The 17,606-nt window shown below is 31.4% G+C and overlaps 1 protein-coding gene across 8 annotated transcripts in view; it reads left to right on the plus strand.

Moving 5' to 3' along the window:
- The first annotated feature begins 592 nt into the window (after window positions 1–592).
- The window catches only part of LOC125050537 (small conductance calcium-activated potassium channel protein), a 145,271-nt gene continuing 128,257 nt past the window's right edge, over window positions 593–17,606 (plus strand). For all 8 annotated transcript variants that reach the window (XM_047650445.1, XM_047650447.1, XM_047650448.1 and 5 more), the window contains exon 1: window positions 593–1,049. The gene's annotated coding sequence lies outside the window, so the exon portion shown is untranslated. The remainder of the gene's footprint in view (window positions 1,050–17,606) is intronic.

Raw genomic sequence — 17,606 nt, forward strand, 5'->3', positions numbered from 1 at the left:
TAATAATACAATTTATGTTACACTTAATGTCAGAGAATAATAATAAATATTTATTTATTTAATTTTTCAAATCTAAACTGAACTTTATTGACTATAATGACTCCTTTTCCAGTCTTTGATTATTTAATTGTAATTAATTAATTAACTTCTACGCGTGAAGTATAACTTCTTACGCGCGTACATAAGTACACGCACACTTTTTTTTAATGATATCTATTGATATTCAAAAAAATCTCGTCAGTTGACGTAACGCTATTTTAATGCCTTGGGTTTGAAAATACATATTACCGTGTGTAGACTATACTATGTATACATATAACACATAACTACCAGATGGCATTAGGAGAATTACATGACTATTCACATTTAACATCCCATTCCATTACTGTAATGGATTTCACAAACTGTATTGTGCTATTTTCAATAACGTGCCTAAAAGAAATCATGTTTATTTCCTTCCGTAATATCTTTCCTGTACCTGTCGGATTAATATATATTGCTGTCTTTTTCATTCCCGCGAAAGTTTAGATGTGGGTTTTCCACAACACTTTCAGAATAGAAGCTTCGTACTTCAGTTTACAGTCAGACCGCGTCGGTGCGGCCGGATGTTCGCATGTTCTCTGTTTTTCCGCGTAAATTTAAAAGTCGAACGAACGACAAAAGCTTAAAATGTTTGATGTTTAAAAATTTATATTCGTTTTCTCAATTGTTTTGACGCATTCTTTGAAAGCTAATTTGTTTTACGAGCGATCGTAAGTGGTTGTGTTTGTGATGGATTCGATGTACCTATAAACTTATGTTCCAAGCGCTTTAGCCCAAATCACCGGACCCTTACCCTTTTTCACAACAAATTGGACCAAAACCGTGACTTATTTTTCACAGTATTCATATCCTCTACCATATTGAAGTACTCGGAGTGGACCAAAGTTTAGAACTGTATATATTTTAGAAAAGTGTATAAAGTAGTGTAGTGTAATTGTAGTGACTTATTTAGGTCAAGACATTAACCAAGTTATTCAAACGATAATCGATATCCGACAACATATCAGGTAGGTAAATAATTTAAATACCACTTAACAAAACAGTTATAAGTTAACTATAAGATTTTTATGTTGAACCTTAAAACTGTATTATCAATATTAGTTTATTGCAAAGGTTATTAGATAGTTTAATGTTGTTAGAGAACACATGCGAACAAATTTTATATTTTGGAAAAAAATGCCCTCAAAAAATATTCTCACTATGTATGTACACTCAGTATTAAATTAATATTGTGTACTTTATTTTAACCCATCGTCTAAGATAATTAAACTTGCCATCATCACAAAACTTTTAACTAACTCGTAAATCATCATTATTTAAAAGTTTTCAAATTTTAACCATAGACACGTTTTCAATATTATTACTCTTAACATGATAGTTTTGTATAGTCTATGGTAGATATATAATAGTAAATATTATAGTCTAGAAAGAATTATAATAGCTAGTATATTTTGTATTAATTATTGTTGAGTAATTAATAAGTGCTTCTTTTTGTGAGTATCTAGTTGGGTATCTATTTCTAATTTCACAGGTTTGATTTAATAAATGTAACTATGAATATTTCTTTATTTACTGCTTTTTCTCGTAAAATTAAAGTGCTTGGATCCCAGGAAATGTAACATTTATATAAAAATACATAAACGATTCTATTTTTCTCTTATATATATTTTCTCTACTACACTAATACATAACTTATTTTTTCCATAAAATAGTCGTGCTGGCGCACGTTCACCAACGGTATTATAAAATATTTTCTAAGGTTAAAAATAGAGCAGTGTTGGCCTAGTGGATTTAGCGTGCGACTCTCATCCCTGAGGTGCGATCCCCGGCTGTGCACCAATGGACTTTCTTTCTATGTGCGCATTTAACATTCGCTCGAACGGTCAAAGAAAACATCGTGAGGAAACCGACATGTCTTAGACCCAAAAAGTCAACGGCGTGTGTCAGGCATAGGAGGCTGGCACCTACTTGCGTATTAGATTGAAAAATGATCATGAAACAGATTCAGAAATCTGAGGCCCAGACCTAAAGAGGTTGTTGTGTCACTGATTTTATTTTAAAGGTAAAAGTAACTATTTATGATACCACGTAAGCTGTTCTGCTTAGTATGTGATTAGTTTTCTTCCGTAGATTGTTCTAGATTTAGGTTATATTAAATTAACTCGTAGAGTAATGAGTTTGATGGAATGTTTTATTCTGGTAACCCTAATATTTATTAATTTAGTCCTTCAAACATAATATTATGCTTTAGATATAAAGCTTGTTAACGTCTATCAAAAATAAAAACATCGTATTAAAGAATATTTCCACCAGTCATGTTTTTGTGTGTGTTATATATATGTACTTACTTAAAACATGTTCTAAGGTACAGTGAAGGAAAACATCACCAGAAAACTACCACATCTAATACCCAAATACATGGCATGGCATATTTAAAGATAGCTTTAGGCGATACCTGTACCTAAATATATGTATATATAATATAAGATGACTACAATTATTTCTAAACATAGTTTGAACTAGGAAACCGCGTATATGACCTATAAAACGAGACCGGTTGGAAACTACACTATTAATTTCACCTTCAACCAAGTCTCATTAGACGACCCAAGTTTTCACACTTTTAATAACGTCTGAACAATGTAATATGTCGTTAGAGGTGTAATTAACGGAGCTTTTACAGGTCCTTAATATTTTATGATAGCCCGTTGAAATAAAACCTTGAAATTTTTCACATTGTATTTTTGTCGTCATGTTAGAACTCGAATAATACTTGTATATACTTTAATAACCTTGTTCTCCAAAATAATAGAAACTATTATTAACGGTCAGCTCCTGAGGTACAGGCCACAGTACGGCCGGCAACGCACTCGCGAGCCCTCTGGCATTGAAAGTGTCCATGGTGAGTCTCCTGCCAGTTTTCCCTGTTCTTTTAAAAAAACTTGGCCTCAGATTCCTGCATCTTTTTCTATAATCATTTTCGATTAGCACGTAGGCGCACTGTACCTGCTATATGACAATTTTGGGTCTCTTGATATTAATTGCATTAATAGAAAAACGATTGATTGCTTCTCCGTCGCTAGCCGGGGTTATAGCACATAGCACAGCACGGTCGATATACCAACTCTGTTTTTCAGCATGTTTTTATAAATATTTTTTGTATTAAATTGGAGTTGGTAAACTTTTTAAAAATTTAAGCCGTCTGTAGTCATCCAGAACATTTTAAATTTCGAATATGGGCAAATTTCCGGTATGGTTATATTCGTACGAAATTGTTTTGAACACTATTTAAGCTCAATTTCATGTCAAGAAAAAAAATCAAATACTTCTAAAATATTATTTATTTATCATAGAAAAAACAGAATTAGTAGTAGTTTTTTGTAGTATACGACAATAAAAAAGTATTGTCGAACAAACAAGTCCTTTTAATCTCTTTAAGTATACTTTTGTTAAGAAAAATATCTTATGAGAAAAGATCAACCCATAATGAATTGAAACTAGAATTTTCCGCCTTAATATCATTTCCCATATATTACTTGTTTCTTTTTCAACCCAATGTTGTACGAAAGGCTTTCAAAAATAACCTACCATTAGGTTTAACTTAGTTTAGCAGGTGACGCGGGTATATTGTTTCCAATACAAAAAACTTTTTAACAAGTTTTATTTAAACAAATGCATAGTGTGCACTGTGCAATTTCCAACTCTCTTAAATTCGAATATCAACTGTGTACCAATAGATATTTATTTCTATGTGCGCAATTAAGACTTTCTAGTGTTAGGCCTCTTACTTAAATATCGTTTTAAAGTAGATAACAATAGATTTGATAAATAATCTATATTTACACACTAATTTAGACTTAACAATTTTGGTGACAATCTATAATCGTTCTCCAAAATAGAATACCGACCCCGACCCCCTCTTGGTTGTTCCGCGCTTAGCCAAATAACGCCAGAGAAAACGAATTTATTTACTTAACTAATTTATAACTAACTAATTTATGGTGTAAATAATCGAATACCGTTGTATAAAGTCAGAAAGTATTACAGATCAAGCGGCTACTGTAATTGGCTAACGTCTTCGCGGTAAATATTGAGGAAAATCTTTACGCGTACAATAGAACTGTTACTTATATTCTAATAATTAAATACAATAAGTATACATATATCAATTATATTAATAAATATAAATATTAATTATAGAAACATATTCGTTAATTTTAGAAACCCTAACACGTGTAGGTATGTAAGGAATTGATGCAAGCATGTCAATGCTTTGAAGCAAAGGCAACGAAACAAATGAAATCTGATTCTAAGACCCATAAAGCGGGTTACCAACACTGGGTCGTTGTTTAAATGATTAAAAATAATAAGAAATTTGCCCTTTAATCTCCTAAGCCACACGTCAAAGGATTATATTCATATTGTAAAGGGGAATTCATATTGTTTCTGAAACTCGACTGCTTTTATTCGCGTAAAAAGGGTCAAACACAATAAAGCAATATCTTAGTTCCCAAAATTATTCCCATAAAGTTGCTTTGAGATTTCTCAACTTTTCTGCGAGCAATGAGAGCCTTCAAAGGTTGTGTCTTAAAAGCCTTTGATGTATCTAGCGTGTTTGGTGAAACTAAATGAACGATTTTATGTTAGCTTTCTAAAATAAAATTCTAAATAAACGTGATGTTCTTAAACTTTGAAATGATAATTAAATAAAATCTCTACTATATGTATATTGTATAATACGAATGTATTATATATATGTATGACATATTACGCATAGATTTTTTTAGTAGTCTGCAAGATAACAATCGTGTTTTCCTAGTCCCTTATAAAAAAATAACTTTCCTGTGTAAAATTACATAATATTCCAGTAACAAATATTCGTAATTTCCGTCAATTTTTGTACTGTAAAAATAATTTACATATCAGGAGGGTAATAATGTTAAATGATAAATGAAAGACTTTTAACAAGGCATTAAGTCTTTTACTGAACATAATAAATCGACTAAAATCATACTTCTTTATACTGAGAAACAAACCTATTAAACTTGTATTGTTGTAGTTGTCAACCACGGAACGGCAGTTGTTAAAATAGATAGAGAATTTATTATTGGAATCCAGCTGAAAGCTTTAATCCTCGCAAATTGGAAACCTTTTAATTTAACAAGATATTATCAGTTCATTTTGTATAATATTGAAAGGTTGTCTCGTTACAAAACAATGGATATATAAGTCTCAAATAAAAAGGCTTAGACCAGTTTGTTCTTAATATAATATTAACATACATTATTAATTTATTGAGTAGATGTAGTTATTTAGTTTCTTAATTTCCAATTCTATCTATTTTCTAGTGTTTTATTTAGAAATTATTTTCGACAATTAAGCATATTGGTGTATACAGAAATATTAGGCATATATTATTTGTGTGTAGGGCTTGAGTGGAACACATTTGAACCGACTTCAAAAGATACCGAAAGAAAATTATTGATTTTAAGTGTATTTTTTATTTATTTATCTAAGATTCCTCTGATGCAATCGTTTGAAAATAAAGCAGTTAGTTCTATATAGTGGCGTTCCTTGGCAAAGACCGCTTAAAAATAATTTTAATTCTCGTAAGAAATGATTTTTTAGAACATTTGGTGATATATCTTACGGAGTGTTGTTCGCTGTATTGCAACAAGTAACACATAATAATGTAAAATAGCTTTAGATGGGTATGACAGGAGATGAGCTGTAACGTGTGATTAAAATAATATAATATTTTTGTATATGATGAAGTTAATTTCACTCTTAAGCTACGAATATTAAACACATTGGCTAGTTCAATTACATAATTGGCTTATTGTTGCCAAACTTTTACAAATATCTCGTAAATAAGCTAATTCCATCGCACTTCATCTATTAAACCCGGACGTTTATTCGTGTAACCGACGATGGACTAAGATTTATGACTAGCCTGCTTGAGCTGTTCGTTGAAGACCGCCATATTGCCCAAATAAAACACCCACACGAGTGCAATTTATTTCTGTTTGGTCCAAGTATACCGATGTATTTACTTGATAAAGAAATTTAAGATGCAGGCAGTACTTTTACACCTTTTTTATTGCGAAAACTGAGTGATGTGTGTAAACAAGTGTAATAAACATACTTTGTATGCTATTTGGATGATTAAACTTCCTTGAATTCGTTCGTTTTGACTTACAATTCGTAATCTATAGTAATATACCACGAGGGTTTAGTTACGCGTTAATCTCAGAAACTACTGGGTCCGATTGAAATGTAATTTTTGTGTTGTAGTCTTAACTAGTTAACTTTTATTCAAAATCATTTTAGTGCGAATCAAAACTAGGACTACCATATCCATTATAAAATAAGCCGCAATTTCCCCTCTATTTTTTAATTCTTGTGAGCTCTGAGGCATTTTGAACATTGTGAAATAACACAGATTTTATTGTTAAGGTGGTACGGTACTACTACGGAACTAAACTAGCTATGTCTTGAAAGTTAATGTTAGGTTTCTTAGGAGGGAATTAAAACCAGACTTTAATACACTGCTAATCCAATTGACATCAGTATCGTTACTGTTGGCAACTTTCTACAACCATACAGTTGCTATAAAGTTGCAGACTCAGATTGTCCTAAAGCTATTTAACTTGAGAACTTTTCTATAAGTGAGTTAGAAACGGATTGTTCTATGGGGAATCTTTCGAAACGCCCTGACGAAAGGTTTTTAATAATAGACGAGTTTTATTTTTAACTTCTAGCAAATACAAATATAAAATTAAATATATAACGGACTACGTTTTCGTCGTCAAGCCATCAACTTTTGGTAAAAGTTTTATTTGGAATTTGCAAGCACAAATTTGGAAGGATTTTAATATCGAAACTCACATGATTCATATTTGATTTCAGGCCAACGCATTAAGTAGGTTAAGTAAGGTTAGGCACTTGATAGGCTGTTGGTTCTTTTTTCAAATTAAATACTATGAAGAGAAAACTGAAGCAGGTATATTGTAGAAACTCGTAATTTTCAAAGATGAAACCGCAAACTTACGCGCGAATAAATTCGTAGTCAGTTGGTACTAGTTCAACTTTACCACTGCCAAACTTTAATTAGATATAAGACTAATAGCTAATAATATAATTTGGATAAATATCGCATAAAGACTTTTATCGAAATAATATGTGGGGTAGATAACCATGCGAATGTTGGCAGGTATTATTATTTTTATGTATGTTTCTGCAAAATGTTTGTAATAAGTACTGCTATTTGTTATACTGTAGAAGACAGTGTTTTTATTAAAATAAATCTTTATTTTTTTTTTTAAATCAATATTCCCATTAACTGCCAGGCAAACGAGCCTACAAAACAGCTAAAAGTTAGTAATTAGTAGGTGCGTTGTCGGCCTTTAAGTTAAGAGTAAGCTCTTTAAGTTTGAAGGTCCCGGGAATCCAGCCATCGGTGTGGTGAACTAAGAACTAACTACGAAGTGAACTAACTACAGAAATTTTATAATATATTTAATTTAAATTATACAACCACCCCAATGGTTTTCGTGTAAAGAGCAAAATGGATCGACGGTGTCAAGAAACTAAAACAAAAGCTTCGTTTTATGACATTCAGAAAACGCAAAATCTAATCGTAATGTCTGAATTCGCGGGTCAGTTACTCTGATAAAAAGACAATTTTGTCTAGACGACAAACGGCTTTACTAATCTGATTGAACGAGTGATTGGAGATGCATTTTACGTTTACGACACTTTTTATTGTGATCATTTCTAATCTACAGTTTTTGTTTTACCAGACCTCTAGATTACAATATCAGATAAAAAAAAATATAATTTCTAACATTAAATGCATTATAATAAAATCCTCTTCACTGGTTACTGGTCAAGGTGCATGGTAAGCGATTTCGAATCCCGGCAATATAATAGCTTAGATGAGCTTTTCTAATATGACGTAAGCTATAGTTTGCACCGTGCTTTCACGTTTCGGAAAGTAACAACAATAATAGCTTTAAATAGCTTTATATTAATCATTGACGAAAAGATTAAAAAAAAGGCAATTCGCTCATTTTGCAGACTTGTGTGTCTGAGGAGAACAAACAACTATCGCCTGATTACTTGTTTATTTGCCAAGAAACAAACACTGGACGTTGCGTGACAGAGTATGCGGATTAGTTCACATTAAAGGGGCTATTGTGTGAAAAAACAATCAATTGTAAAATATACCTTGAAACTACAGTTATAATTGTTATTGTAAAGTATGTAATAATATAGAAACATTTCGTTGTAATTTATATATCTTCAGTACATAAAAGCAATTATCGTCTAGTTCGAACACCGGTAGTAGGCGTTTCTTTATATTAGAAACTAACGGTGAAGGAAATCAGACCAAGACAGTAGACGGACTTGAGTTAAAATAAATTCTCAATTAAAAAAAGGTAGAAATCTTTTATACCAATCTGTCTGACACGCCTCATTGGGGCGCACATACATAAGTTAAAAACCTAGATAGAGCTTTGAAAGAAATTGAATATTTAAAGAAAACATTGATTTTGGTTAAACCAATATTATGAAAACTGATACAGAATTGTTCACGTGTGCGTAGAACTAGATATTTTCATATTTTCAAGTTCACCCCAATTCGTCAGAATCGTGAAACTCAATAAATGTTTTCGTTATTATTTCGAAAACATCTCAATTTCGTGTACCCATTTATGTTCATTGTTATAATTATTCTTTTGGATACATTGTTATTTTCATCCAATTAACGTATCCTTTAGAGGGATTCAACTTATATTAAAGAACACACAATAGGTGACAATACAAAGATATCACAATTACCAAAATAATACAACAGTGACATAAAAATTGCTGTAATATAAATATTACAGTTATTTTTTTACAGTGAAATTTACATAAAAACCCATTAAAATATGATTAACAAAAAACAATGAACATTAGAATTGTAGGCATATGTACATAATTACGCTCTAGTTGAATTGAAATATGCGAATTACTATCACTAGTAGTAGTATCTTCTACTAAAACTGATAATATTTTCTTGTTCATGGCACTTAATGCGGCACATTTACAGAACAAGAAAAAAATGCCTTTATATTAAATTTAGATTAATCTTAGTTTTAATTTAATAATAATCACTCTGCGGCGTATTCAAAGTAACTTAAAATTTGTTAAAGACTAAATAATATAACCTCGTTTATCTACATATAAGGAAATACTACTTATAATGTTTTGAGTCATAAGACATGGTTTTCTTACGATGTTTCTTCACCGTACGAAAATTCGTGCACTTTGAAAAATCTATTTGTGGAAAAGCAAGCACTAATCTAAAGCTGCTTAATATATTAATAATAGTCGGATAAAAGATAGTTTCCTAAGATACTATCTATTAATTAAGCATGCTATAAAAGTGTTTAACGGCCGAAAACTATTATGGTATCTATAAAGTGTATTCGTCGGGTCAGTTGCCTTCAATTTGCGTCATTATATCAATCTCCAACCCCGACGTTGACCTATTTTACATCTACGATGTAAAATGAAGTTAAAAATATAAATAAAACAAGCTTAGTATCGTTGTTGCATCTGTAGATATTTTTGCTTTTAAGACTTTGTCTTGTTGTGAACGTGCTGCAACATCTGCTTATTTCTCTGTTTTTTTGTGTCAGAGCAGTGTTACTTAAACCTAACTTGATTCTCTACCCTTAGGTTCAGTTTAAGTTATGCGCCATAGATTTCTCTATGTATGTGTCAAATGGTGATCAAAACTCAACCGAACATTTTTACAGTGCTACTGAATTTTTATTATAAAAGCGAAAACTTATATTAATGCTATTTTGGCGTGATGACACTTTCGGAGCGGCTTAATCCCTTGGCGTTGACAACGCCACGATGCGTAGAGATGTTTATTCTATGGAGTATACTCTTTTACTATGGAGAGTGTTCAGAGGAGTGATTCGGATGAATACTTCCAGCCGAGTTTCATCATCGGACGTTAACGTAGAATAAAAAATTCCGCGAAAAACCTCGACGTCCATCGTTCCACAACTAAGCGTGTTTAAGGCATTTTTTTGCCGCGCTCCACCACTATGACGAAACAACTTGCCCGTAGAGATATTTCCGAAACAATGAGGGTACTAATTCTTGTAAGGCCGGCAACGTCCTCGCGACCTTTCTGGCATTAAAAGTGTTTATGGGCTGCGGTATCTCTTAGCAACAGGTGAGCCTCCTGCCGCCTCTTCTATAAAACAAATACAATTTTATATATTTAAAGTGCGTTGTTATTTTAATCGTTACTGTTTTAGTAAAAGTGTTTAGAATTTAGAATTGCGTCCTATTCGTTTTTGATAAACAGTTAACTTATCCATATACAAGCTTTAGGATTTTTCGATTCAAAGAAATTGATAAATTATTAGTCGCAACGAATGTGATAAAAGGCGTAACAATGTATATAAAATTCCTTTGTCGCTTCTCCTTGAGGATATAAAGCTAAAATGTGAGCGATATTTTATGAATAAGTGATCCAACTTGGGTCAAACGAACTACAGAATAGTTCCGACAGAGTTAATATTTATTCATTGGACGGTTTTGTATTGGTTTTTTAATGGAAATTACAAATGGTTTCGGAAATTTTTGTATGTAATTTAGTGTAATCTCTTGTTAGGAATGTTACAGGGCTTTTAAAGTTTTAGGGGATTGCTTTATAATGATATTATGTAATGTCGTTAATTTATAAACAGGTAAATTATGCTTTTTAGTTTATCGATGCGAATAAAGATCACATTTGACATCCTCTCTTCCATCCATCCAGCTTTAGTATCATACGACGTTGACGTTCAGTTCTCTCTGTATGTAGAACAGAAATTGTTTATTAGATTTAGAGACCATTCTAAGTATTATAAAAATATGTAAAAGTAAATCATATAATTACGTTGATCTGTCAATACTATTATAAATTTGTAACTGGAATTGAAAAAAGGAATGCAATTTTGCAGTACTCACTTCCAAAAAATAAATAATTTATGTCCGCCCATACAAGGTTAAATTTTAATATGGTGTCAAATTTGATTCTGGATCAGATTGGCCATTCTATCTCTGCATTTAATTTATGAATTCTATAACGTCTATAATCTATAATATGGAATTATATAATACTGATTTATATAATTCGCTCACTGTTTGAAATTCTGATTATTAAGAGATCTATTTCAAATGCTAACGCAGCTATACATAATATATACACTTATATTCCACCGATGGGAATTCATAATACTGTTTCATAAACATTCCTATTTAGCAAATCGAGAATTAAGCTTCTAATTTCAGTGAAATAGTAGGCCGCCAGTAATATACGATGGTTGTGTTGGCACCTGGCATTCAATTGCAATCTTTAATTAATGAGTATTAAGTATGTGGGTAGGTGTCAAATTAAGTGAATATGACTTAGTAGGTAGGTCCAATTTTATAGACATTAGTGAAGAAAAATTCTCTTTTTGTATAAACGTGCGACTAACAGCGAAGAGGCTTGAAATGGATATGTTTCTAAGTGCGCTTTGTAGAATGCTTACTATATATTTGTTGCATATAAAAGAAATAATATATATCGGAGCAGTGGCGTTACCGTCAGCTGTCATTGTTATTATGTCAATATCATTTTGTCATTGTCATTATGTCATAAAGGTTATAAATTAACAACATCAAAGTCAACTTAGTTTTAAACCGTCGATTCTAGAGGTTTATTTGATATTCCAATATTGCTGTATCTATTAATTTACGACTATTTAATGGTTTACCATTTAGTAATTGCGATTCCTTAGTCATTATTATTACTAAAAGTAATTTATTAGCACTTTAAACGATTGAAATTTATAAATAATCACTACTAAACTAATCATTTTCGTCATATATACCTATATGATATATATCATACTAATACTTATCAATAAGTATAAAAATAAATCTACAATACTTAATAACTAAAGTACATAGTTAATACTACAACTCTGAGCCGATTGGTGAAATGTACGATTGTCTATTGTATTTAAAGTAAAAGTATGTAAGATATTTTTTTTAAATTAGTGTAACAAAAACTAGACCACTCCCACCCATTAACTTAATAATTAATTTTCACGGTGTCATTAAAGCTAAGCATTTTGTCACTCAAAGTTTTATTTAACTTGGTATACATGACAAATTAATACGTGGTATAAATAACCTTGAGTTAATAAAGCTATTAATCAGATTATAGGTCACTGGGTTGCTTTTTGATAATCAAAACCTTGTCATGGGTTTATTGATCAAATAAATGTATTAGCTTGTTATGAGTAGGTTTAGAATGTAATAATAACAATTAATAAATAATTTTATGAAATTGTTATACTTAAATTTGGTTTTTTTTGAGGAATAGTTATTTGGTGAACCTTCACCTATTTAGCAAACTGGATTATTCATATACCAAATGATTCAGCTGCGAAATGGTACGAAATACTATCGTGGAAAATAATTCGAAAAATATTTTTTTCTTGTCTAATTTTTTTTTTTTTGGACAATTCACACCAATTGACCTAGTCCCATGCTAAGCTGGTGAAGCTTATGTTATGGGTACTAGGCAACGGATATACATACATATTATAGATAGATAGACATATAAATACATATTTAAACACCCAAGACCTAAGCACAACACCAAATGCTCATCACATCGATGTTTGTCTCAGCCGGGGATCGAACCCGGGACCCATGGATTCGCAGTCAGGGTTTCTAAACACTAGACCAATAAGCCGTCTAATTATAGAGAGAGATATTTAAAAACACGATATAGATTAATAGATAATAGTTTTAAATACCAATTGCAATGTAAAACTGATTTATGATTATTATTTAACTGCGATTTAGTTAATCCTTTCCCTTAGAATAAAAACCCCTTTCTCAACAGCGATACAAGTTTTTTTAAGACCTCAATCAGTCCATAGTCGTAGCAATTATGTTTAGGCATTTAAAAAAACATATGTAATGCAAAGATTTTTTAAGTCGGTTTAAACTGTTAACATAAACTAGCACGCGATTCTAACGATGTTTGGCAGACCATAATTGATGTTAAAAATTCCAACGTGACCTGAAATAGCCGACAACCTATTCAATATTAATGGGTAGGCTTGCAGGTAAAAGCCATGCGAAATGCATCACGTAATTTCAAAGGAAATTGAATGTGAAAAATCGAATACGATCCAACCTTTGGATTTCTTTAAAATTCCATTACCACCCGATGTCCTAATTATTTAAGTGTTATGATTGTACTAGTTACGGAATGAGTTGTTGAATAAATAAATAGATTATTAAAGGGTGTTGTAATCAGCGTTAAATACTATAAGGATTTTTACATTTTAGATTACTATTTATTACGTAGGTAGTATAACATCACTAATAAGGAGCTATCTCTTTAAGTTTTAACAGAATAACCGAAAATTTTAAAACAATCAAATCTTTCTTGCCTTATTCCGAACCTTCTACGGACAGCAGAAATTTGGCCTTAAAACAATTCAAGCCAAACCTAAATTAAAATAATTAACCGGATTAATCATATTTATTGTGCTGTTTTTTTATTAAAACGTGAATGTTATTAAACTACGGTTTAAAATTCAATATAATCAGTTTGTCTAAAAACGTTCGTATAAATAAGACGAATGTTTATTTCTTAAAAGTTTCTTTGTCTCACAAAATGTCTGAACTTAAATGACCTAAGAATCAATAAAACTCTAAGTAAATAGAACGGCTGACTGGAAGCTATAATGTATTAGTTTTACGTAGACTGTTTAAATTGTATGGCTCAGTAATATTTCAAGGTTTCATATTAATACAGAAAAGTCACCACTGCTTATATCAAAATGCATTACAATTGGAAGAGCTTTTATAAGAAAAAAATCAGGACTATATTTGGTTTCTCAGTCTGTAAAAAAACCAGCGGCAATATATCATATCTTGGCTTGGATACCTGTTTCTTTAACCTTCTGTTTTCACTCAAGATATTTTAATACGCACCTTAATTTCACCTTAGTTGAAAGGATGCTAGGTAGACCATTGCTATTAATTATTCCATCAAATGTTATGACCATAATGAATTAATTGTTTTAGGTATAAGTTTATTATAGAATGTTCAATGTGGACCACATAGGTTTCAATCCTTGTTCAAGCGTTACAATTGATAACTAAAATTTTACTTATTAATTAAATTGACCGTCCGATGAACTAATTTTTACGCCGTAGACGTACTTTTTCCTCAAGCAAACTTATACATTTCAGAAATATTATAATTTCTTTCCGTATACGTAAATTATATAGGTATAGGTTTATAGCGCAGTGTCGGCTAGTAGTAGTAGAATCACGACTGGATCACCGATGGACTTTTCTTTGTAATTGCGCATATTATATACATTTAATATTCGCTCGTACGTAAAAGTAAAAAAAACAGTTATAGGTACCATAATGTACACTTATGACTCGTCAGTGAAGAAAAACATATTAATGTTTCTAATTTTACATTTACTGCCAGTTCTCAAATCAAGGGCGTAGAACGGAAGAGAAGAACTGGCAACTCTCCGCCACTCTTTTTAATCGCCATTTTTTTACACAACATTACATACATGACATATCAAGTAATTAATAATAATAACATAAATTATCACTTTTCACTATCAATTAACATAAAAAAAACAAAGACTTGTCCTCTTTCAGCAGGAGGCGTGGTGAGGGAAACGCGAAGAAACCGACATAGAAACTGCCTATTAAGAAAAATAAATGATCACAACCAGAAATCGGAGGACCAGATTTGAAACGTTGTTGCGGCAATCATTTTTTGAATAAATTATATTATTATTATTACTTTGATGTTTTTCGAGTATTAAAGTTATCAATACATATAATAATAAAAGAAAACGATTTAACTTTGTTAATTATTATTTTGTAGTAAAGATAACTCAGCTACGCTAGCTGAGTTAAATATAGCACTTACAATAGAAATGTATATACAAAGGAAGTGAGACATGTGATTATTACAAACTTTTTCCTATTAATTTCTAACGAAGCTGGCGCAGTTGAGAAAAGTACAATTTAAAAATTATGTATAATGTCAGTTTTATTACTGTTTTTATGTCAAATGTAAAGTACAAAGTAATTTCTTCCAACATAAGTAATTTTAAGTTTGCGATGTCGGCTTGTTGACAAATTATGTTAACAGATGTTATCCGCGTCTTGCTACATAAGTCTTTTTCAAGAGATATAATTTATGTCCCAAATATAGTCTAAGCTTAAAGGAAATCATAATATTTTATTCAATTATTTTTACGCAGTTTTAGAAACTCACCACTGACAATTAAACACAAGAACACTGATTGCATTGTTTTAAGTAAAGTACACACCCGTCTCTTTTCAACGTAACATAAACACAATTTGACAAACGGAGATGAAAGAGCACGAATTTAAAGAGTGCAATTAGACTGAATCCATATGTTGGTATACCTAAATTAAACGGCCGTTAAGGTGGTTTCAATAACAAGAAGCGAACGCCAAATTAAATACTATTACTATTAGTAATAACGTTTTAGATTAATAGCCTAGAGTCAAAGCAATATGTTAGAATAATACGTTACAACGAAGTCCACTCAACTCAAAGCGTTCCTAATCCTATTAGTCATTACCTACCAAGCCGTCGACCACAGAATATAGGGTGCAGAACAGCTGGACTCGATTATAAATAGCGAAACTGTACTGAGAGACCTATAAAAATATATGGAACCATCTGTTCATTTGAATGTCGTTCGAATTTCAAAAAATTTAAACAGTCCGGAAACTCAACGAGTATTCCAAGTCGATACATAATGCAGTGTACGATTACCATATGTCAAAATCCTTTTGACATTTGCGCTTAGTCTCCAATATGAGTCTAGGGGTCTGTTTCACAATGTACGGATAAGTTCTACATAAGTTCCAAATTAGCTATTTATTACTTATTGGTAGGATAAACACTATTGTTACGTTTCACTACTGTCAGATAGCGCTATTTGTCATATAAAGTCCATCATAAGTTATCAGTCCGATGAATGTCAAATAGCACAATTTATCTTCCAAATAATTTATGTGTTGCATAGCTATTTGGTACTCTATGGATACATTGTGAAACAGACCCTTAGCCTAATAGTCCATTGAAATGATACAATTTGAGGGCCAAATTGAACATTTGTTAGAGGATGCAATTTTATTTATGGGACATTTAGGGGGGGTCAATACAAGCTTAAGCCCAAGTTTGTGGGGAAAGCGCCCTTGTCCCCCGGCCGCCATCTTGGAAAAAGGGGTGAAAACACGTTTTTGGCTATATCTCCTAAACTATCCATGGTACAAAAAATTTGCGAGGACATGTGTTGTAGCAAATCGCTAACATTTCAATGGACTATAAGTGTTGTTGTTTCTCAAAATCATTCGGTATAAACAGGTTGCTCTCTGTACCAAACCTATATTTTAAGGGTTTAAAAAAGCTGTACGGTTTTCTATTATTACACTTATTTTAAAATTGATGAATGGAAGGCTAGTATGAGGTGGCCTTTAAGATATTCCATACGTTTACTATTGGAACTTGATAGTGGGATGAGACACCATTTGTAACGTGTATTGTGTAGGTCAAACGGTCGATATAATGTAATCAATATAGGGTGACGTGTCTACTAAACATGTCACAGCCCTTGTATTTTTAAGTGCTCCTTGCCAAAATTATTTGATGTTATTAGTTCAAAACGTGATTAAGTACATCCTTAATATTTGGAGAGCTTTTCAGTGGTCGTGGTGATCTTTTAAAGTGAAGTTAGTATTTTGAATATTCCGCTGCATTAAAAAGAACTTATGTGGTTCTTTTAATTCGTAATGTATAATTGGTTCATAAAGAATATTTAAATAAGTTGTACTCGCGTTAACTTCTTAATGTATATTTACAATGGCCAGTACTTGTTGTATATGAATATATAATATATATGTTAAGAAAATTATATGGAGATTATAGGTAAGATTTAGCTTAGAATAAATAAGCACGAAATTTCGTGTATTTGCTAATATGACAACTACAGAGCCAAAGATATTAAATACAGGCGTATAAGTCATATTTAATAATCTCTTGAAAATAATTAATCTTCTTTAGAAACAAATTTAAACTATTTCTTTTAAGTCTCTATGGATGCATGGAATGCATTCTCTCTCCATATTGATGTTCTATATACACACATACTGTAAAAATTGCATTCGAAATTCCATACGTACGCGAGGCTTGAATCACCGTGGCCGAGTCAAACGAAATTGGATTGGAGGCTTTCCTCCAAAAATGTTCAGTTCATACTTTGGAATTGTTTATTTTATATGGAAAAAATCGTTCTGGTGACCGTAATTTCCAATTCCCATAAAATTCAGATCAAACTGAACTGATCCTTATTTGACAGTCGGTAAAAACCTAAAAATAAAAAAATAACAAATCCATTTAATAAAGCTACTCTACAGCCTCCAAATAT

Source organism: Pieris napi, chromosome 6, assembly GCF_905475465.1.
Source record: "Pieris napi chromosome 6, ilPieNapi1.2, whole genome shotgun sequence".
Lineage (NCBI taxonomy): Eukaryota > Metazoa > Arthropoda > Insecta > Lepidoptera > Pieridae > Pieris > Pieris napi.